This window comes from Chiloscyllium punctatum, chromosome 47, assembly GCF_047496795.1.
Source record: "Chiloscyllium punctatum isolate Juve2018m chromosome 47, sChiPun1.3, whole genome shotgun sequence".
Taxonomy (NCBI): domain Eukaryota; kingdom Metazoa; phylum Chordata; class Chondrichthyes; order Orectolobiformes; family Hemiscylliidae; genus Chiloscyllium; species Chiloscyllium punctatum.
In genome coordinates this window covers 23327588-23351345 of record NC_092785.1, presented here as the reverse complement: position 1 = coordinate 23351345, position 23758 = coordinate 23327588, and the positions used below count along the sequence as shown (strand labels likewise).

Genomic DNA, 23758 nt, shown 5'->3' with positions numbered 1-23758 from the left:
CACTAAAACTCCTTATACAGCATGTTCCAAACCTACGACCATTTCCATCCAGAAAGACAAGGGCAGCAGATCCATGGGAACACTTGCACACCACCCAGAAGTTCTCTTCCAAGCCACTCACCATTCTGACTCGGAAATATATCACCGTTCCTACACGGTCATTGGATCAAGATCCTAGAATTCCTTTTCTGATGATATTGTGGGTCAACCTACAGCACGTGGACTGTAGTTTAAGAAGACAGTTCACCATCACATTGTAAAGGGCAACTGAGGACAGGCAATAAAAGCTCAGCGATGACCATGTCCCATGAGTGAAAAAAAAAATCAAGTTATCCAGACTGTTTCATTCAGGGTTTTGCTCACCTCCTGTGTTTAAAGGGATTGTTTCTGTGGTGCCCAGTACTTGGTATCTCATTCAAGTGGCTGTCATTCATGGGCACGTCTCGACTGTGAGTATCAGTATTCTCTTTTAACTGAGAAGCTTCAGGCTGGGAATATTGGCTGGGCAGAGGGAACCCTTACTGGTTTTCTATAATGAAAGACGTTGAGGTGAGAGCCGGTTCTTGGGGGGGGGGGGGGGGGGGGGGAAACGTGTCAAAGGAGGATCAGAGTACCATGGGTGATACAACAAATTTGCACTTACCCAGCACTTTTAGTGTTATGCAACATCCTGACAGCTGACAAAATGTGACACTCCAGCCATTGACAAACGATACTAGAGCAGATGACCAAAGTCATCAAAAGGGGGAAGAGATTAAAGAAGGTGAGGACAGTCATGAAAGAAATTCCAGAGCTTGGTATGAGGCAACTGTAGCATCAGCCACCACTAGTGAAGCAATTAAAAAAATATATTTAAAAAAATGTCAGAGGCTGGGAATGCTGCAGCAATTCACTCACTTTGCAAGTTTTGAGAAGATTTGTAGCTCAGGTGGAGGTTCTGGATATAGGTTTGCTTGCTGAGCTAGAAGGTTCATTTCCAGACATTTCGTCACCCAACGGGGCAACATCTTCAGTGGGCCTCCGGGCAAAGCACTGTTGATAATTCCGGTTTTCTATTTATGTTGGGGTTTCTTTGGGTTTGTGATGTCATTTCCTGTGGTGATGACAAAGCTGGGGATGGCAGAACTGACACAGAGATTTGCATCAGTTAGGACTTTACTCATGGAGCTTAGAAGAATGAGGGGTACCTCAGAAAACCATAGAATTTTAAACAGGACTAAATAGAGTAAAGTAAGGAATGATGTTCCTGATGAACGGGGAGTGCAAAACCTGGGATCACAGTCTAAGGTTTGGCTATTTAGGACTCAGACAAGAAGGGTCTTCACCCAGAGAATGGGCGCGCTTGTGGAATTCTCTGCCACAGAAAGCACTCGAGGCCAAAACATTGGAAGTTTAAGGAGTTAGGGTTTAAGAATCAAATGATAGAGAGAAAGCAAGAACAGGGTACGGAGTTGGATGGTTAGCCATGATCACATTGAGTGGCGGAGCAGGCTCAAAAAAGGGCCAAATGGCCTACTACTATACCTATGCTCTATATTTATACTTTTCAACAAGGTCTGGTACAGGTGCAGCAAGACTTTCTTATCTCAGTACTTACCTCTTGCAAAGAAGGCCCACCAAGGAACGCCTGTATGTCTATTTGGGGGCGGCACAGTGGCTCAGTGGTTAGCACTGCTGCCTCACAGTGCCAGGGACCCGGGCTCAATTGTCACCTTGGCAACTGTCTGCGTGGAGTTTGCACATTTTCCCCGTGTCTGCATGGGTTTCCTCCGGGTGCTCAGGTTTTCTCCCACAGTCCAAAGATGTGCAGATTAGATGAATTGGTCATGCTAAATTGCCTCTAGAGTTAGGTGCATTAGTTAGGGGGAATGGGTTTGGGTGGGTCACACTTCGGAGGGTCAATGTGGACTTGTTGGGCCAAAGGGCCTGTTTCCCCACTATAGGTAACTTAATCTAAATCATCATATTATTTACCTTCCAAACTGCTTGCTACACCTGCAGGTTTGCTTTCAAAGACCAATGTACTAAAACATTCTCATGTACCCTTTGTACATTAACTTTTCCCACTACATCAATTAATATATTGCCATGCTGATTTTCCTACCAAAGTGGATGACACCGCATTTATTTTATTCTGCATCTGTCTATTCATTCCGTTTGCTTAAGTGGCCCTTAAGCCTCTTTTCATTCTCCTTAATGCTAGTTCTGTGTCTTCAAGAAACAAACATTGATTCAGATGAGGGAAACAAATGCGTCCATTAATATCGTAAACAGCTCGCTCAAAGCACTGAACCTTGCAGTAAGTCACATTTCATCACCTTCTACCCAGAAGACAACCCATCTATTCCTACAACCAAAATAAATTGATAGAGAAACTCAACAGGTTTGGAAGAATCGGTTGAGAGAAAGCAGAGTGAACATTAGATTCTAGCAACCCCTCTTCAAAACTATACTACATTTTTATGTATTGAATATTCCTACTGTTTCCTGTCCGGTAGCCATTTCTCAATCTATTACCACTCATCCCAGGTGTGCTGATTTTGCATACCAAAATATGTAGGCCTTTATCAAAAGCTTATTGAAAACCCAAATAAACCACAACCACTTTCTTTTTACCAAGGATGATCATCTGGTTCATTAATGCTCTTAAAGAAATCTGCTAGTCTCATCTGGTTTGGCTACAAGTGACTCCAGACTTACAGCAATGTAGTTGATTTTTACATGCCCTCTGAAATGGGCTAGCAAGCCACTTGATTGTTACAATTGTTATGAAGTCTCAACAACTAAAAAAAAACTGAATGGACCACGTGGTATCTACCTGGTCACCGCAGTGGCAAAACTACCTGTCAACCCTGCAAAGTCCTCTTTACTATCATCTGAGGGTTTGTGCCAACATTGGACAGCTGTTTCGCAATAGTCAAGCCACTGCCTGACTACCCACAGAATCATACTGTACAATGTCCCAGATACCACTATCTTGCGGCACAGCGGCTCAGTGGTTAAAACTGCTGCCTCACAGCACCAGGGTCCCAGGTCCGATTCCAGCCTCAGGCGACTGTGCAAACTCCACACACATTCTCCCAGTGTCTGCATGGGTTTCCTCCAGGTCCTCCCGCAGTCCAAAGATGTGCAGGTTAGATAAATTGGCCATGCTAAATTGGCCATAATGTTAGGTGCATTAGTCAGAGGGAAATGGATCTGGGTAGGTTACCCTTCGGAGGGTCGGTGTGGACTGGTTGGGCCAAAGAGCCTGTTTCCACACTGTAGGGAATCTAATCTAATCTAATCCAATCCTGCAGAAGTGGTGACACAGTTGGACATAGTCAGCAGGGAGATGCCCTGGAGTTCTCAACATTGGGTCTGGAGTCATAGACGTTCATAGCATCAGGTCGAACACGGACAAAGAGCCTTTCTATTGATCATCATGTATCACCTGTTACCTTACGAATCAGGACTCTTCCATGCTGAAGAACACTAGAAGGAATCACAGAGTGCAGATTATTCACAGGGAGAGGGTTTTCATTATCCACCACCCAGAGTAACTTGGCAGCAGTGCTATTGACGAAGTTGGTCGGGTCCTACAGGACAATGCTGCTAGAAGAGAGGTCTGCAGCAGGTGGCGAGGGAACCAAGAATAGAAAACAAACAGCCTCGTTTCCACTAATCTGCCTCTGGCAAATGCATCCCTCCATGACAGTATCAGTAAGAGTGACCATTGCACACAGTCTTTGTGAAGACAAAGTGCCACCTTCACATTGAGGATACCCTCCTTCATGCTGTGTGGTGTTCTCACTGTACTAAACAGGACCTACTTTGAACAGATCTGGCAAATCTATTTAGCCTTTTCTCATAACTAGCCATATCAGGGATCATCCTAGTGAACTTTCTCTAATGGAATGATGTCTTATCCTTAAATAAAAGGGGGACCAAAACTGTTCACAGTACTCCAAACATGGCCTCACCAGCACCTGGACAGTTACAATAAGACTTCCTGACTTTCTTACTCCAACCCCCTTGAACTAAGGGCCAAAGTTCCACGAGCCTTCCGGATTTCTCACTGCACCCAGTGTGCCAGCTTTATGTGCTCCAAGCACAAATCTCCCCATCAAGTCACTTTGCATTGCAGCTCATCTCCATTTAAATGATACTATTCTTTTTGTCTCCCTTCCACAGTGACCATGAGCTTGCCTTCAGCCAATTTGACTCATTTCACGGGATAGGGAGAAATGTTTGGAGGAACTGAATACTGCAAATACTGTGCCCCGATAATTCCAGCAATAATACAGAGGACTTCAGCTCCAGAATTTGCAGCACCCAAAGCAAAGCTGTTTCAGTATAGTTACAGCAATAGCATCTCCTGACAATATGGAAAATTGACAAGCTATGTCAAATGCACAAAATGCAAAACAAACCCAACTCAGACAATTTCTGAAATGATGGAACATGACATCAACAGTTATATCAAGCACCACCTGCTTCGCAATAACCTGCTCACTAACACCCAGTTTGGGTTCTGCGAGGGCCATTCGGCTCCTGACCTTGTTACATCAAGCCTCCATGTGACTTACTGTAGCATCAAAGAGCCAGAGGAAGACTCAGTCAATGGGAATCGGGAGCAAACTCTCCACTGGTTGGAGTCATAACCTGACACATAGGAAATGGCTGCTGCTTCTGAAGATCAATCATCTCAGTTCCAGGGCAACTTTGCAAGGACTCCAGATAGCGTCTTACAGCCAACCATCTTCAGGTGCTTCAATGACCTTCCTTCTATCTAACTACTTGTGTTATATTCACTAAATCCCCTCCTTTTATCAACTCTAGGGGTTACTATTGACCAGAAACTCAAGTTGATTCACCATATAAATATGGCAGCTATGAAGAATAGGTTGGAGGCTGGGAATGTTTTAGCAAGTAATTCACCTCTTGACTTCTAAAAGCCTGTACACCCCATCTGCAAGGCACAAGTCAGGACAGTGATGGGATCATCCCCGACAATGCCTTCATGAGTGTAGCTCCAAAAACAGGCAAGATTTTTAACATCATTCCCAACAAGTAGTCTGCTTGACTGGCACCAATGATAACCCTATAGTTGTTGCAAGTGGAGAATTCAACGAATGTAACACCATTCAATGTCAGAAGGTAGTGGTTAAATAGCCTCTTATTGGACATGGTAACGATGGAGGGAAGGTCACTGGATTAGCTGAAGATGGTTGGGCATAAGTCATCAGCCTGAGGAACTCCTGCATAGATATCCTGGAGCCGAGATGATTGACCTCCACACAAAAGAAAACCCAAACGTCCACACTGTCCACATACTGCTGCTATCATCTGAAAGATGCACTGCAGAAATTCACCAATGCTCCTTTAGCAACACCTTCTAAACCCATATCACTTCCATCTCGAAGGATAAATGCAGTAGAAATACAGGAAAACAGCCACCTCCAAGTTTCCCTCCCAACTCACTCAACATCCTGACATGGGAATATATCCCCCTTCTTTCACTGCTGCTGGGTAAAAGATTCTAGAATTCCTTCCTAATGGCATTGTGGGTCTACCTACAGCTCATGGATTGTAGCAGTTCATGAAGATAGCTCACCAACACTCCCACCACCTTCTCAAGGGCAACTAGGGACAGGCAATAAATGCGAGCCAGCCAGTGATGCCCACATCTCATGAGTGAATAAAAAGAAATCCCAGTATTTTCTCCACTGTTGATGCTAGGCTAACCTGTCTATGATTCACAGTTTTCTCCCTTGCCTATTTAGTGAGCTACACAACTGAGTCGGGGTGGATCACTTGAGAGAAACCCAAAGTTACTTTGAAGACCAATAATAATAAAAAAAAAGAGGCGGCGGCTCGTAAGCAGACTAGAAAGATCGTAGCAATGGGTGATTCATTAGCTGGGGGATACACAGTCTATTTTGCAGCCAAGATGGTGAGTCATATATGGTCTGTTGCTTCCCAGATAGAAGGCTTCAGGTCATTAACAGAACAGCTGGATGAAAACCAGGGGTTGTGTTTCCATGTGAGAACAAACAACATAGGGAGGAACAGCTTGGAGGTCTTAGGGGACCGGTTTCAGGAGCTGAGGAATTTGAAACACAAGACGTCCAGCATAGTATTCATAGAAGTACCATGGGTGCTTACAGCTTCTCAGTTTAGACAAAGGCAGATGAGGGAGGTAAATTCGTGACTTGAAGGATGGTGTAGAAGATAGGAGTCTAGATTTTTGGGACATTGTGATCAGTTTAGGAAAAAGGAGAAAGCTGTTCAAAAGAGGGGAGTTTCACAGAAATGGAACTAATCTCCTGCTGAGTGAATAACTAGCGTAGTGGATTAAGACTTCAAAGACAGGTTGAATAATGGGCCTTGCCTTAGTACCAGTGACAGTAAGAGAGAAGATGGGGCATGGGGAAAAGCAAGTGAAGGAAGGCTCAAATGTTGGCAGTGAACAAAGAATTAATCATACTCTAATGGGCAAGAAAGTTTCCTGCTCCTCGGATGCTGCCTGACCTGCTGTGCTTTTTCAGCACCACTAATCAACAAAGAGATCAGGGCTGGATTCAAATTTATGAATGTAAATATGTGGATGATAGTGAGTAAAACTGGGGAACTGAGTCATAGAAACAGACCCTTTGGTCCAACTAACCCACACTGACCATGTTTCCAAACCAAACTAGCCGCACCTGGTTGCAGTTGACCCATATCCCTTCAAACCTTTCCTACTCATCTCCTTATCTAAATGTTCTGCATCCGCTACTTCCTCTCGCAATTCATTCCACAAGTTTGCCCAATGATGGTGATTGAGCCAACTAAGTCTGTATTTACTGGAGTTCAGAAATATGGATTCCAGAACTGCATATAATACTCTAGCTGTTGTGCAGACAGAATTTCACGTTGGTCCCAAGATCCCGTACTTCACCCGGGAACCTGTGCCCCACAACCTGAGCTGACTCCAGAATTTTAGTTTTGTATCCTTTTTAAGGAAGTATCACGGCGGGCCCTGTATCGACTGGGAGGTTATTGAAACATAGAAGTTTGACAGGCTTGGACAGACTCGATGCAGAGATAATACTTTCTTAGCTATGGTATAACACAAGGGGTCATGGTCTCTTGTGTTATGACCGGTCATTTTGAACAGAGATGGGGAATTGCTCAGAGAGGTAGTGAACTTTTAGAAATCCTGAAGGCCAAGACCACTGAATACACAGCTCAGCAAACAGAGACAAAAGGCATCAAATAGTATAGGGAGAAAATGCTGGAACTGTACAAAACTTTAGCTGGGCCACAGCTAGAGTATTTTTTTTAAAACACAAAGTGCACGAATCTTTATTCAATTTCCACCACCAGGAGGGAAAGTAACACCCAAGTGGCCAGTGACATGCAATGCCCTTGACATCAAAGGGCAATGCTGCATGAGCAAACAGTGAAGGGGAGGGCAGGGATTAAATCAAAATAGAATTAGACAGGGAAATAATCGCTCCACTCCCTCCGGTGCCCACTTCTGCCTGAACAGCTAGAGGGTGTTGGTGAACACCGCGTGCTCCTTCTCCAGAGACACCCAGGCTCGAATATAACCGCAGAAGAGGGGCAGGCAGTCGGCCCGAACAACCCCCTCCACGGCCCGCTGCCTGGACCTGTTTATGGCCAGTTTGGCCAGGCCCAGGAACAGACCCACAATGAGGTCCTCAGACCTGCCCTCCCCCTTTCGTACCAGGTGCCTGAAGATCAGGAGCATGGGACTGAAGTGCAACCAGAAACAGAGAAGGAAGTTTTTAAGAAAATCAAAAAGGGAGTGCAAACGCCCATACCCCATATATACACATGATCCATGGATTCCACAGCACCACAGAACAAACAGTTGGGCTGGGAGTCCATGAAACATCACAATCTGCGATTACAGGGGACTGCCGTGTGCAGCACCCTTCACCCCAGATCCCGAGAGAAAGGGGGAGGACTCCCACGTAGAGAGCCCTCCACTGGCAGATGGGCATGCTAAGGCGTTTCCGGGTGGTGGATGAGGGAGAAGAGGTGGACGGTGTGATACACCCTTAAAAAGGATATAAAATTAAAATTCCGGAGGTGGCTCAGGTTGTGGGGCACAGGTTCCCGGGGGAAGTACGGGACCTTGGGACCAACACGAAATTCCGTCTGCGCACCAGGTAGAGTATTATGTGCAGTTCTGGAATCCATATTATAGAAAAGGATGCAACTGGAATAGATTGGGTGCAGAGGAGATTTTACAGAAATTTGCATGGGCTGGAGAGTTTTCATCAAATACAAACAGAGATTTAACAGCCTGTGCTCATGGTGGTGGTGGGCCTCATGAAATTATGAGGGGCATAGATAGTTAGAAACTGTTCCCATTGGTGGAGGATTCAAATGACCAGTGGGCATTGATTTAAGGTAAGGGGAAGGAGGTTTAGAGAGGATGTGAGGAAAAATGTTTTCACCCAGAAGGTGATGGAAATCTGGAACTCACTGCCTGCAAGAGTGTTAGAGGCAGAAACCCTCATAATATTTTCGCAGTATTTAGATGTGCACTTGCGACATCAAGGCTTAGAAGGCTATGCTGGAAAACGGGATTAGAATAGTTAGGTAGTTGTTTCAGACTGTAGGGGTTTTCCTTCAATGTAGATCTGATTGAGTGTGAGATATTCAAATAAAGGATCAACTATGATCATACTGAATGGCAGAGTAGGCTCGATTGACCATTAGCCAACCCGATTTAACTGCCAGGACTTGAAGTATCACTAATATGCTATCAGCAGCAAACAGAGAAAACCAGCCTGTGGTTGAAGGAGCTTCCGTGGAATGTTTTGTTCCATTCCATTTACAAGGACAACTTTTACGTGGTCACCCAGTTGATAAAGTATTGGGGAATCATCAGTTAAATGCCTCCATTTGTAAGTCTCCATTTTGCAATAATAATTTGCCTTACAAGTTTAAAATGGCAGTCATAGTGACCATGAGAATGAATTAAAGACCATAGAATCTCATACCTTGGAATTGTTACTCCTCAGGTAAAGCTGCCATCATATTCAATGAATAGAATACGAAGAGTTGTTTGGCTTTATCTGCTTTGACGCATGAGAATGGCACTAGATGTAAAAATATTTGAATCAATAGCTTTGTATTGATATATTGATTTATCAACTTTTGAATTGAGAACTTAGAAACATTACACGGTGGGGACTTAAAGATGCAAAATAGTTACACACATTAGGGCTATGAAATATACTGCCTTTTTGCTAGAAATTGGAAATCTATTATTAGTCCAGAGATATCTTGATAGATACTCTGGACCATAGACTATTGGTTTCCTGCCGGCTTAATTGAAATACAGCGTTTGTTGAAATTGAAACTTGCGTGTGGTCCGAGACTTATTTGAGTCAATACAGTGATCAAATTTTCCGAGGCAATTTATGGGGTGGATTTGCCCATATTATGTGAGCACTATATTCCCACTCACATGATATTCCTGTCCAATGAATTGGTCGGCATCCATTAACGTGAGCCAGAGGCCTTCTACCCCCTCTTCAATTGCTTGTTCAAGTCTGTCTTGGTAGAATTTTGTTAGTTGGAACAGTTGGAAACCATCACATTTTGTCAGGAATTCATCGATTGTAGAGATTGGATCTGAGAACAGAAACCAACAGAACAAAACATAGTATCAAGTTTCTACCTAGGCTGTTACAATTCTCCTTTTAACAAATTTCTGAATCTTCCTGTGAACTACATTATCAAACATCTCCTTAAGGCACAGCAAAAATTAGTGGAATCACAACTGTTCTGAGACTCAATTGCATTTATCCAGTTTTGCCTCATATTTCTCAATAGCTGAAAATGTGTTGCTGGAAAAGAGCTGCAGGTCAGGCAGCATCCAAGGAACAGGAGAATCGATGTTTCAGGCATCAGCCCTCATATTTCTCAATATCCTGGAATGCAAGAAACTACGGAAGGGTAAGCATTTTAAAGGGATAGCAAGAACATAAAGGATTAAATCAGAAAAAACAAAATTACAAAGGGCAGACATCTGAGAGCAGGAAATGGAAGACACAGAGTCACCTTTTCCCTCCTTGATGAATAGACTAATATGAAAGAAAAACAAACCAAAGAGTAGATAGTGGTATTTCAATTCAGAAAAAAAATCTAGACCTTGAAGAGACTGTCAAGAACACCTGCTGATTCACTAATGTGTTTTAGGGAAGAAATTGACTCCAGACCCACAGCAATATGGTTGACTTGTAATTGAATTAGGAACGGACCATAAATGTTGGCTTAGCTAGTGATGTCCTCATCCAGTGAATGATTTTTTTTTTTTAAAAACTGAGGCTGTCCATGTGGGAATGTAAGAAACAACCTTGGAACGGTAAATGTCAATTAATATTGGAATTAAAGAATTAACTTCTAACCAGTGCCCAAGGCAGGTAATCTCTGAATAAAATCCTGGTTGCTCCTATGAAATCAAAACCCAACTTGGCCAGTGTAAATAACAAGAGCAAGGAAATGGGAACTCTCCACACAGTTGAGTTTTCTTCCAATCTCACTTGCTGAGTTGCAAAGCCTGCACAGACAGGAGGCAGTGAAAGGAGAGTGATCAAATATGACTGGCTGGCTACAATGAGTTTGGCTTCAACAACAGTCAAGTTAACACCGTCTGAGAAAAAGCAGCATGCTTGAACAGTACTCCATTCATTCACATGTTCATTCATTTTCTCCAAAACCCATGCACAGTAGCAGGAGCGTGTACAATCTGCAAGGTGCACGAGAAGGATAGCACCTTCTAAACCTCATGCTCTCTACTATGTTGAGCAACAAAGAAAGCAGATGGCTGGAGCCACACAGGGAACAGACGACTTTGGATCTGTGATGTAGAGGTGCTGATGTTGGACTGGGATGGACAAAGTTAAAAATCACAGTTCACCAGGGTACAGTCCAGCATGTTTATTTAGAAGTACAAGCTTTCAGAGGGTTGCTTCTTCATCAGGTAGCTAGTGGGGCAAGATCATAGGACACCAAATTTATAGTAAAAGATCAAGGTGTCACACAATTGATATGATGTATTGAATAAATCTACATTGATGTCAAATCTTTAAATCACTGAGAATGGGTTGCAGGTTTCAATTCATTAATAAATGTAAATCCCAGAACTTCTTTCAAGTCACATTCCTGAGGTAACTTTAGTTTTCAAAAAAAAGTGCCATCTCAGCTCAGACAATGCACTAAGGGTGTGAGGTTAGAGTCTGCCATGACTCCAACCATGAGTCAGACTGGTTCTCTATTCACAGTAGGATTTTATAAAATGTCACATGGACTGACTGCCTGCCTACAGATTTTATTTGAGGAGGTGATGAAGAGATTGATGAGGGGAAACAACAGTTGATGTTGTCTAAATGGACTTCAGTAAAGCTGTTGACAAGGTCCCTTATGATAGACTGGTACAAAAGATGAAGTCACATGATGATATCGGGGTGAGCTGGCAAAATAGATACAGAACTGGCTTACTCATAGGAAACAGAGGTTTGTAGTAGAAAGATTCTTTTCGGAATGGAGGGTTGTGACTAGTGGTGGTCAACAGGAAATCAGTGCTGGGACTGCTGCTGTTCGTGGTCTACATAAATGTTTTAGAGGTCTAATTAGTAAGTTTGTGAATGGTACAAAGATTGGTGGAGTTACAGGTAGTGAGGAGGATTATCAGAGGACACAGCAGGATATAGATCAGTTGGAGGCATGAGCAGAAAAATAGCAGATGGAACTTAATTAGGACAAATGAGAGGTGATGCATTTTGTGAAGTCAAATACAGGTGGAAATTATATAGTGAATGGCAGAACCTTTAGAAGTCTTGATATGCAGAGGGATCTGCATGTGCAGGTCCACATATCACTGAGGGTGACAGGTAGAGAAGATAGAAAAAAAAGACCCATGGCATGCATGCCTTCATTGTGTGATGATGCTGCTGCTTTGACAAGGTTATTCTGTCCTTGTTTCCCTCCCCCCACCGAGAGGTTGTAAACACAAGTTCTGATGTGCCTGGTTTAGAAGGGTTTTAGGGCTAATTTGATTATAGCTAGCAGATACCATCTCAGACAAAAGGCTTCCAAGTTCTTTTGAAAAAGCACTTGTACAATAAAAAGGGAGTGGCCAATTTTCCGAGCTCAGACTTTCTCTGGATTTGGTTTAGTTTGGTTTGATTTTAGCAAGCAGTTAGGTTTTCTTTGAGGCTGTTGGTCCAAGGAACAGTTCCATGCTGATCCTCTCTCTCTCTCTCTCTCTCTCTCTCTCTCTCTCTCTCACTACTCCAATAGGAACCTGTGTTTGATATTACCGTTTTTTTGCCAAGGGGGCATTAACGGGGACGTTGCAAATATTTGGAACAGCATCACTAAGTTGCGATAGAGTTGATTAGGTTTTTTAATAGTTTGTTATTCTATATTCGGATCTCTTTTGTTTGTGTTTCATTTGGCAATCTTGCGAATAAATTCTGTTTGTTAAAACTAAGTGGCTGGGCCAGCTGCATCACTCTTGGAATATCCACATTACACCGGCTTAAAACAACTAGAAAAGTTAGGCTCTGGGGTACTTTCTTTAAGTATTTTGAGGGAGTGCGGCTGGTCCATAACAATTGGAAGGGGCATGGAGTATAAGGATAGGCAAGTTATATTGTAGCTTTATAGAACGTCACTTAGGCCATATTTGGAATATTGCATACAGTTTTCATCACCACTTATTAATAGAAGTATGGGGATGCTTTGGGGAAGAGTACAGAAAAGTTTAACCAGGATGTTGCCTGGTATGGGGGATATGAGCTATGAAGAAAGGTTTGATAGACTGGGTTTGTTTTCACTGGAATGCAGGAGGTTGAGGGACGACTAGTCAGTTTGTGCGATTTATACGATTGTGAATGGCATAGGTAGAGTGGAAAGAATGAGGCTTTTTCCCTGGGTGGAGGGGGTCAATTACTAGAGGACAGAGGTTCAAGGTGGGAGTTGGGCATGCGGGTCAGTTTAAAAGAGGTGCAAAGCAAGTTTTCCTAACGAGGGTTGGTGGGTGCCTGGAACACACTGCCAGAGGTGATGGTGGAAGCAGACACAATAGCAGCATTCAAGCAGCACCAGGACAAATACGAACAAGAAGGGAATAGAGGGATATGGATCCTGTAAGTGAAGACAGTTTTAGTATGGAAAGGCAAAAATGTTTCAGTGCAGGCTTGGAGGGCCGAAAGGCCTGTTCCTATCCTCTATTGTGACTCCACTACCAAAGAACAGTGTACCTGCAGCCCTAGGTCTCTCCGATCAGCAACACTGCCCAAGGCCCTGTTAACTGTACAAGTCCTGCCCTGGTCTGCCTTACCAAAATGCAACACCTCACATTTATCTAAAATAAACATAATTTGCTACCTGTCAGCCCATTGGCCAATCTGATCAAGGTAATGTCATATAAAAAGATCATACCTGGTTCATTTAATAGTGTTTTGAAGAAGTCTCAATCGGAGTGTATAAAAGGAAACTAGTACATCATAGAGTCATAGATACGTACAGCATGGAAACAGACCCTTCAGTCCAACCTGTCCATGATGACCAGATGTCCTAACCTAATGTGTTTTGTTTGGACTTCCAGAAGGCATGAGGCAAGTTGTCTCACCAAAGATTAAGTCCAAGCTAAAAACTCATGGAGCATGAAAACAAGGAGTGAAAAGATAATAGAGAAAATAAAGCACAAGGGTAAACTAGTGAGGAATATAAAATTTGGCAAAAAGAGCTTCTTTAAATATATAAAAGAGGAAGAGACAGATCAAAGTGAATATTGGCTCCTTAGAAATTGAATCTAGGGTGATAATTATGGGGGTCAAGAGTGTGTTGCTGGAAAAGCACAGCAGGTCAGGCAGCATCAGAGGAGCAGAAGAATCGATGTTTTGGGCATAAGCCCTTCATCAGGAATAGTTATGGGGAACAAGGTATTGGAGATAGCACACTGGCACAGATAAAGAATTAGGTAAAAACAATGACTGCAGATGCTGGAAACCAAATTCTGGATTAGTGGTGCTGGAAGAGCACAGCTGCTCGTTGGATGCTGCCTGAACTGCTGTGCTCTTCCAGCACCACTAACACAGATAAAGAATTGACTAATGGAAAGGAAATAGAGACTGGGGTAGGGAGTTCTTTTTCAGATTGGCAATCTTTTAACTAGTGGGGTTCCACATAGATCAGTACTCGGATTGCAACTGTTTACAATATGTATCAATGACTTGGAGGAAAGAAGCCAATGTATTGTAGCCAATTGGCGGGCAACACAAAAATAGGTTTGAGAGGAATACAAATAGTTCAGAGAGAAATTGCTAGGTTACAAAAGTGGGCAAAAAGTTGGCAAATGAAGCACAATGTTGGAAATGAGAAGTTGTTCTTTTGGAAGGTAGAACAGGAGAACAAAGTACTATTTAAATGGAGAAAAATGTCAGAAAGCTGCAACACAAAGACTTGGGAATGAAATACAAAGCTAGCACACAGGGGCAGCAGGTAATCAGGAAGGCTAATGGAATACTGACACTTTATTTCAAAGGGTTTGAAGTTGTAGTGGCAGGTTCTGGTGATGCCACATCTGGAGCACAATGAGCAGTTTTAGTCCCCATATCCCTGGTATGGAGGAATTTTCTTAGAGTGTAAAGGTTAGGCAGATTGGGACTGTACTCACTGAAGTTTAGAAGAATGAGGGTTGATCTCATTGAAATTTATAACATTGTTAAGGGAGTTGACAGGCTTAATACTAAGTGGATGTTTACTCTCATGGGACAGTTAAGGACCAGACGGCATAGAATCAGTTTAAAGGGGGGCCAATTTAAGACGGAGAGGAGTATGAATTTATTCTCAGTGTTCAATGTCTTCGGATCCCCTTCCCACAGAGCGGGCAGACTCCTGTGTATATTTAACACAGAGGTAGATGGATTCTTGATCACTATGACAATCAAGGGTTAATCAAGAAAAGGCAGTAATATAGTGGATGTGAGGAATGTCAGATCATCCACAATCCTATTGAATGGCAGAGGGTCAAGGGGCCAAATAGTCTAGGTCTGGTCCATTTCATATTGTTTTACACATTTGCAATTTCCTTGATAACAATCACACAACATCCTAACTTGGAACATACAGACTGTCCTGTCACCATTAGTGGGCCCAAAAACTGGAACTTCCACCCTTAAAACAATTTTGGTGCACCTATATCACAAGGACTTCAGCAGTTCAAGAAAGCAGCTCATCATGTTCAGAAGCAAATGAGGGTACGCAATAACATTGGCAATGGTGCTCACATCCTGAAGTCAAATACAAGAAATCTCAACTACTTCCTTCAAACCCTGAACTAAAAGCATCCTGTCCTGGGGACCCATCAGTCAGTACCATCATTTCCTTGATTAATTTTACTTTGCTTATGTTAGTTTGGTAGTCTTTACTCCTAAAATCAATATAATTTTCATGGAAATGTGTACTATGTTTTTCTCTTTTCTACAATAAATACCAATGCCATGTAACTATTCAGCATTATCCAAATTCTTTATTTTGAGAATTTTCAGTTAATTTCAGATATTAGTAGCAAAACAGGAAGGTGGATTGAAGTGGATAACATCATATTTATCCACATAATACTCCATCCACTTTGCATTCACCTGCTGACTCAGCTTGTCCAAATCATACTGAAACATCCCTACACCCTCCTCACAGCTCACTTTCCTACCCAGAATTTGTATCATTTGCAAATGTGGAGATATTACATTTAGTTCTGTCATTTAAATCATTAATATTTATTGTGAAAGCTGTAGTCTTAGAACCTATTTCTGCAGTACACCCCTGGTCACTGCCTGTCACTCAGAAAAAGGGCCACTTTTTCCTACTCAGTTTCCTGTTCGCAAACCAGCTCTCTCTCCATCTTAACACAGTACACTACTTCCAAATCCCTTGTGTTTTAATTTTATATGTTAATCTCTTACATCATGTTCACAACTCATTTTCCTACCTGTCTTTAGGACATCAGCAAATTTAGCTACCATACTTTCAGTCCTTTACGTAAATGATACACACAAAATTGCAGACATTTGAGGCTCCAGCACTGACTGTGTTACATGACTCTTGACGTCCTGCTAGCCTGACAAACCACCTGATGAAGGAGCAGCACTCTGAAAGCTAGTGTGCTTCCAATTAAACCCGTTGGACTATAACCTGGTGTTGTGTGATCTTTGACTTTGTACACCCCAGTCCAACACCAGCATCTCCAAATCATAAATCCTGTTCAGTTAGTCAAAACCAGGTCTAGTATAGCTTGCTCTCGGTTGGTCCCAAAATATACTGGTCTAAAAAACTGCCCTAAAAACATTCAATGAATTCCTCAGAGATTATTTTTTTCCTCTCCTAATTTTTCCAGTCTACATGGAGGTAGAAATCCTACCATGATAATTGTTGCACTCTTTTGACAAACTCCAATTATTTCTTCCTTGATTCTATACAATTCCCACAAGTGACCTCTTGCTTTTACAATTCCTTCTCACTACACAGCCTGCTTCCACTTCCTGGTTTTCTGAATTTTAAAGTAATCCTTCTCTATTGTGCCAGCGTTATTATTAATTAAAAGCCGCTCCTCCACCCTTTCCCAGCTACCTGTCCTTCCTAAATATCACATTCCCTTCAATATTCATATCACAGTTGAGGTCACCCTACAGCCATGTCTCAGTTATGACTATTGGATTGAACTTCGGACAAATCCTAACTTGCACTACCAGTTCATCTGCTTTGTTTCAAATGCTACATGCATGCCTTAAGTTTTGTATTTTTAAAAAATTTTTGTAAACTCCTGTTATCTGTTGATCTGTAGATCTGCATTCTCTGTCAGAGTCATACAGCATGGAATCAGACCCTTCAGTTCAACTAGTCCATGCCGACCTCCCATTTTCTATTTATCATTTCCCATGTTAATTTCTTCTTTTTGTATTTTTCTCTATTCCATAACTTCCCAAATTTGGATGTATGCTCCTAGCACCTATCCAAAACTGCCCACGTTTAATCCCATACTGCTAATGATTGCCCAGAGAACTTCAGACATAGATTTTGAGCCTTGATCAGACTGTACCTCTCCAACTGTACTCAATTGGTAGTCCATAATGGAGTACAAAAAAAGTTAACATAGGTACAGAATTAAGTTATTCAGCCTCTTGAGCCTGTCCCACCGTTCAGTGAGATCATGGCTGATTTGATACCTAATGCCATATACCTGGCTTTGGCCCATATCCCTTAATACTTCTGGTTAACAAAATTCTCTCCCCCAAATTAAAAATTAACAACTGACCCAGCATACATCGCCACTGTTCAGGAATAAAAGTTGCAAACATCTACCACCTTGTTTGGAAGTGAACAGTCTGGACATAACTCTTAGACTACACTAACTCATTCTAGGATTCCCTGGCCAGTGAAAATAATTTATCTTTAAATCAACTCTGTCTTTTACTATTACTTTTGTGAAGATTTCAAACAGATTATCCTTGACTTTCTAAATTCTAAAGAGAGTTAAGAGTCAATCACATTGCTGTGGGTGTGAACTCACATGTGGCCACACCAGGTAATCAGAGCAGTTTTCTTTCCTAAAGGACATGAGTGAACTAAGTGATTTTTCTGATAATCAACAATGGTTTTACGATCATCATTAGACTCCAAATTTCAGATTTCTTTTTGTTTAAATTGGATTCAAATCTCACCACCTTCCATGGCAGGATTCAAACCCAGGTCCCACAAAAAAAACTATCTGAGTTGCTTGATGAATAATCTAGCGATACCCCCTTAAGTCAGAACATGGTAAAAGAAAGCTCTTTTTGCCGTGAGTATGTCAAAGGAACGGTGCAATAATGGATGAAATGTTCAAAAATAATCCATTGGTGTGTGCTGTACATGCTAAGAATTCACTGTACCTGGTGGGAGAATGCAATGCCTATCATTTAGATTTTAGTAAGAATCCTAAAAGCTCCATTAGTAATAATCAGCTCCCAGCCTGGGAGACGACAAGCACTTTTACTTTTTAAAACAGAATTTGAACACACTAAGGCTACCATTAAAGACAAGTCCAAGAAAGAATTCAGCAAATTTTGTCGTGCTTCGGTGGTATCCCTGTGACTGAGCAAAAGGACTCAGGTTCCGATCCCACCTATTCCAGAGATGTGTCATAACATGTCTGAATAGATTGATTAGAAACATCTACGGCAAGGCCAAGAGAAACTAGTTTCAAATCTGGGAGATATGGTTTATTTTTAAAGAGAAGGAATTTTTAAAAAAATGGAAAAGACTGAGCAAGGCTTTGGCAAGGATCAAAAACAATAAGCTTTAAGTATGGAAAAACATTGGATTGGAAATCAGGCAGAATAGATCAAGTGTCATTTTGCACCAGCAATATTAATTGAAACGTGTTTGCGCCATTCCTACAAGTCAAAGTCAGACTTCAAAAAAGATGCAGCAGCTATCAAGAGACTGAAATGGAGGAATTGTGAAATTTAATTGGACAGCTGAATCATCTGGGTACTCAAACCAGACGAGATGCCAGCTTTGAAGTCCCAGAGTTGAGTACACCTATGAAATATTCCAAGTAATTAGAGTACAACGCCTTTTAAAAAAAATTCTACCTGATTGATAGCAGATGCATGAAACTTTGCTTTTAAAAGCAATATTTCTGAGGCAAATCACTGCAGGAAGGCTTAGTGTTTTTCCTGTGATAAAGGGAAGTAAATGTTGCCCTTTAACTCAGGAAGCTAAAACGTTCTTTGCAACAAAGACTCTTACTCTCAGTGAGGAGGTAGATATGGCAAGTTTCCGAGCAAAGATATTGGAAGAAATTCCAAAAACGGATTTAGCACCAATACCACTGAGTACTACATCGATAATAAATCATGACAGAATAATGAACATTCAACAGAATATGTGAAACAAAAAGAAACTGAGGATCAACATTGCAGATCTAACACAGATCCTGGAGAATGGAAAGATCTCAAAATTTTAATTGACAAAAAAAAATCAGGCATCACTTTACATGTTTTGTTCTATTATACAATGTGGAGGTGTCAGTGTTGGACTGGGGCAGACAAGGTCAGGAGTCAGACGACGCCAGGTTGTAGTCCAACAGGTTTATTTTAAATCACAAACTTTCAAAGTATTGCCCCTTCGTCAGGTGTAGCGGCACCTGATAAAGGGGCAATGCTCCAAAAGCTTGTGATTTCAAATAAACCTGTTGAACTATAACGTAGTGTCATCAGACTTCTGACCGTGATTTATTATAGATTGACTTTTCAAAAAGGAAAAGGGAAACCTGTATTCATCTCATATGGAGAAATACCCAAGACCTAATGAAATAACGAACAAGTGATGAATATACTATTGAAAAGTTAATTAGGTGTACATTGGAAATATAAGTATGGGGAGGGTGAGTTTTATGGAGTGCAATGAACTAACACTAAAGGATGCAATAAATTGTATTTGAAAACAGTTATCTTTTGGAGTATAATACCTGGGAAACAGTCTCGCAAACCTCACTTTCTGTCCCACCAACTTTCCCTGACTAGACTTCCTTTGGCAGCTTTGCTCCCTGCCAGCATTCTCCATCTCACTGCTTCACTCCCACATTGGCTGCTGATATACTCTCAGCGAGTCTGTCCAGAGATTTGGGAGAGATGCAACCTGCAAATGGATGAGCTGCGCATCAGAGATTATATCCATTGCATTTATGGGAATAACTTTTCTCTAATTGTTTGCCCCAGTGATTGAAATTTTCCAGGTGTTTTGTAAATTTTCTCAGCAATGTGCTCGCTCCCCCACATTTTCTGAGTATTTCCCCAAACACCAATATCTTCTGCTTTCTTCCCAAAAGTGGGTTCACTTTATCCTAAAAATTCATCTCACAAACATCAGGCAGATCATTTATCATACAGGAGCTGCTCAAGTCTGTATGAAGGTCTCTGAATTCTGCTAACTGAACAATCTGCCATATGTAGTACTGCTCTTCTTGTGTGCCAAGACCTCTAAGCCCCAGCTACCATTCCACTTGAGTTGGTCTCCTGATCCCTGTACCTATAGTCCAGACCCTGCTCAAAGTCCCCTTCTTTATATACCTCAATATCAAATATATACTGGACAGTTCCAGTATTCCAAGAGCTTCCTCTACTTATTATTTGACTGTCACTCGAGATGGTCACTCCTTTTCGTATTTCTGTTCAGCCTGACTTGTTGCTTCTTCCTGAGAGCGTTACAGGTCCTTCCACAAGATCAGGATGTTTATCAAAAAAGAATTTTTTAAAAAATGTTGTGAACCTACATGCATCCATTTTCATTTTTCTTGAAGCAACTGGAACTTCTTCTCCACTTGAACTTTCAGCCATGATGGTCACACAGTTGTTCCAGATTCTGATGTTCTAATAAAGAAGATGATTACACAAATATTAAAAACGGAAAGTTGAATGTTGTCTTGTTAAATATCAGCCCATTTGTGCTTTTCATTTATTAATCAGTTCTCTAGTCATATTAGCCCCTCTTGAGTTTTTAATCTTATGTTTTCACTGTTTGTATGGCTCCTTATAAAATTCCTTTTGGAAGTCCAAGTGTATAACAAACAAGTTATTTTATCTCCCCGATTAGTCACACAATGCACAAAAAAACCCACAGTTTATCAAATACATTTTCCCTTTTGTTAAATCATGGGAACATGTTCTAATCAGACTAACTCGCTACCACAACCACATTCGCTTCCTCAGCGCCTGCCTCCGTAACCAACTCATCCCACACGGACTCCGGACCACCTTTAAACCAGAGTTCGGACCCGAACAGGACAAACAGTACAGACTACAGATTCAAAAACACCAGCAACAGTTCTCCTTCAAGATCCTCCGCTCCACGCTTGCAGCAATGCGCCGGCACCTAACCTCTCTCCAGTCAGCCCTGCCTCAGCTGAGGGCCACACTCTCTCAGAATTGCAAAGGACCCACTCTGTACTACATCCTCAGGAGAATTCATACTCTCAACAAACAGTATTTCAATTCCATCTCAAACATCAAAAACTGTAAGTACAACAAACTTTTATCCACCCACCTCCATAACCAGCGCTCCTCAAACATTCCAGAACATTCCCCTGGCCTCGGAACCTATTCCACCATTAGCCATGCGGGCTGATGCAGCTACCACCCCCACACTGATTGATGATGTCACTTCCACCCCCATCATGGCCGCTCTCACAACCACTTCCACCCCTCACAATTCCTCATGCATCACTTCTGCCCTTCACATCATCGCTGATGCCACATGCTCAGTGACTCCCGCTACTCCTACTGCCGTGGTCACCACCACTTCCGCCCCCATCAGCGCCACTCACCTACATTCTGCTGACATGCCCCCCACAGACCCCACTGTCACTATCCCCATCCCCCAGAACCCCGAGGGGAACACTATCCCTGCTCATGACTCCACCCCCATTCCCCCCACCATCACTCCCACTCCAGTTACAGGTTCCACCCCCACTCCCAGCTCTACACCCACACCAGATCCCAGCTCCCAGCCCTGCCGCGTTTTCACCATCCCCCCAGACCTCCCCCTCACTGAGGACGAATGATCAGTCCTCAGCAAAGGACTCACCTTCATCCCCCTCCATCCACGCATCAATGAATTTAATACACGCTGTGATGTCGAACAATTCTTCCGTCACCTCCGCCTCCAAGCTTACTTTCACAATCAGGACTCCCGCCCACCTTCCGAGGACACCTTCGCCCACCTCCAACACATTGCATCCACCTGGACACCCCTACGCTGGCCTATAACCTGCCCTCGACCTCTTCATTTCCAACTGCTGCCGGGACATTAACCGCCTCAACCTGTCTACCTCCAACCCCTACTCCAACATCTCACCCTCACAACGCGCAGCCCTCCAAACCCTCTGCTCCAATCCGAACCTCACCATCAAGCCAGCGGATAAACGGGGCGCAGTGGTAGTCTGGCGCACTGACCTCTACACCGCTGAAGCCAAACGTCAACTCGAGGACACCTCTTCCTACTGCCCCCTCGACCATAACCCCACCCCCATCACCAAACCATCATCTCCCAGACCATACAGTACCTCATCACCTCAGGAGATCTCCCACCCACAGCTTCCAACCTCATAGTCCGGGAACCCCGCACTGCCCGGTTCTACCTCCTTCCCAAGATCCACAAGCCTGACCACCCTGGCCGACCCATCGTCTCAGCATACTCCTGCCCCACTGAACTCATCTCTACCTACCTACTGTCCTATCCCCCCTAGTCCAGGAACTCTCCACATACGTTCGAGACACCACCCACGCCCTCCACCTCCTCCAAGACTTCCGTTTCCCTGGCCCCCAACGCCTCATCTTCACCATGGATATCCAATCCCTCTACATCTTCATCCGCCATGACCAGGGCCTCCAAGCCCTCCCTTTTTTCCTCTTCAGACGTCCCCAACTGTACCCTTCCACCGACACTCTCATTCGTTTGGCAGAACTGGTCCTCACCCTTAACAACTTCTCCTTTGAATCCTCCCACTTCCTCCAGACCAAAGGGGTAGCCATGGTCACACTATGGGCCCCAGCTACGCCCGTCTCTTTGTTGGCTACGTAGAGCAGTTGATCTTCCGTAATTACACCGGCACCACTCCACACCTCTTCCTCCGCTACATTGATGACTGCATTGGCGCCACCTCGTGCTCCTGTGAGGAGGTTGAGCAATTCATCAACTTCACCAACACATTCCACCCTGACCTTAAATTTACCTGGACCATCTCCGACACCTCCCTCCCCTTCCTGGACCTCTCCATCTCCATTAATGACGACCGACTAGACACTGACATTGTTTACAAACCCACCGACTCCCACAGCTACCTGGATTATACCTCTTCCTACCCTACCTCTTGCAAAAATGCCATCCCGTATTCCCACTTTCTCTGCCTCCGCCGTATCTGCTCCCAGGAGGACCAGTTCCACCACAGAACACACCAGATGGCCTCCTTCTTTAGAGACTGCAATTTCCCTTCCCACGTGGTTAAAGATGCCCTCCAACGCATCTCGTCTATATCCCGCACCTCCGCCCTCAGACCCCACCCCTCCAACTGTAACAAGGACAGAACGCCCCTGGTGCTCACCTTCCACCCTACCAATCTTCGCATAAATCAAATCATCCGCCGACATTTCCGCCACCTCCAAACAGACCCCACTACCAGGGATATATTTCCCTCCCCACCCCTTTCCGCCTTCCGCAAAGACCGTTCCCTCCGTGACTACCTGGTCAGGTCCACGCCCCCAAACAACCCACCCTCCAATCCTGGCACTTTCCCCTGCCACCACAGGAACTGTAAAACTTGTGCCCACACCTCCTCCCTCACCTCTATCCAAGGCCCTAAAGGAGCCTTCCACATCCATCAAGGTTTTACTTGCACATCCACTAATATCATTTATTGTATCTGTTGCGGTCTCCTCTACGTTGGGGAGATTGGGCGCCTCCTAGCAGAGCGCTTTCGGGAACATCTCTGGGACACCCGCACCAATCAACCACACCGCCCCGTGGCCCAACATTTCAACTCCCCCTCCCACTCTGCCGAGGACATGGAGGTCCTGGGCCTCCTTCACCGCCGCTCCCTCACCACCAGACGCCTGGAGGAAGAACGCCTCATCTTCCGCCTCGGAACACTTCAACCCGAAGGCATCAATGTGGACTTCAACAGTTTCCTCATTTCTCCTTCCCC

General features: G+C 43.4%; 1 pseudogene; it reads right to left on the bottom strand.

Moving 5' to 3' along the window:
* Positions 1–23758, bottom strand: part of LOC140468663 (NACHT, LRR and PYD domains-containing protein 1-like) — a 63330-nt pseudogene that overhangs the window by 38012 nt on the left and 1560 nt on the right.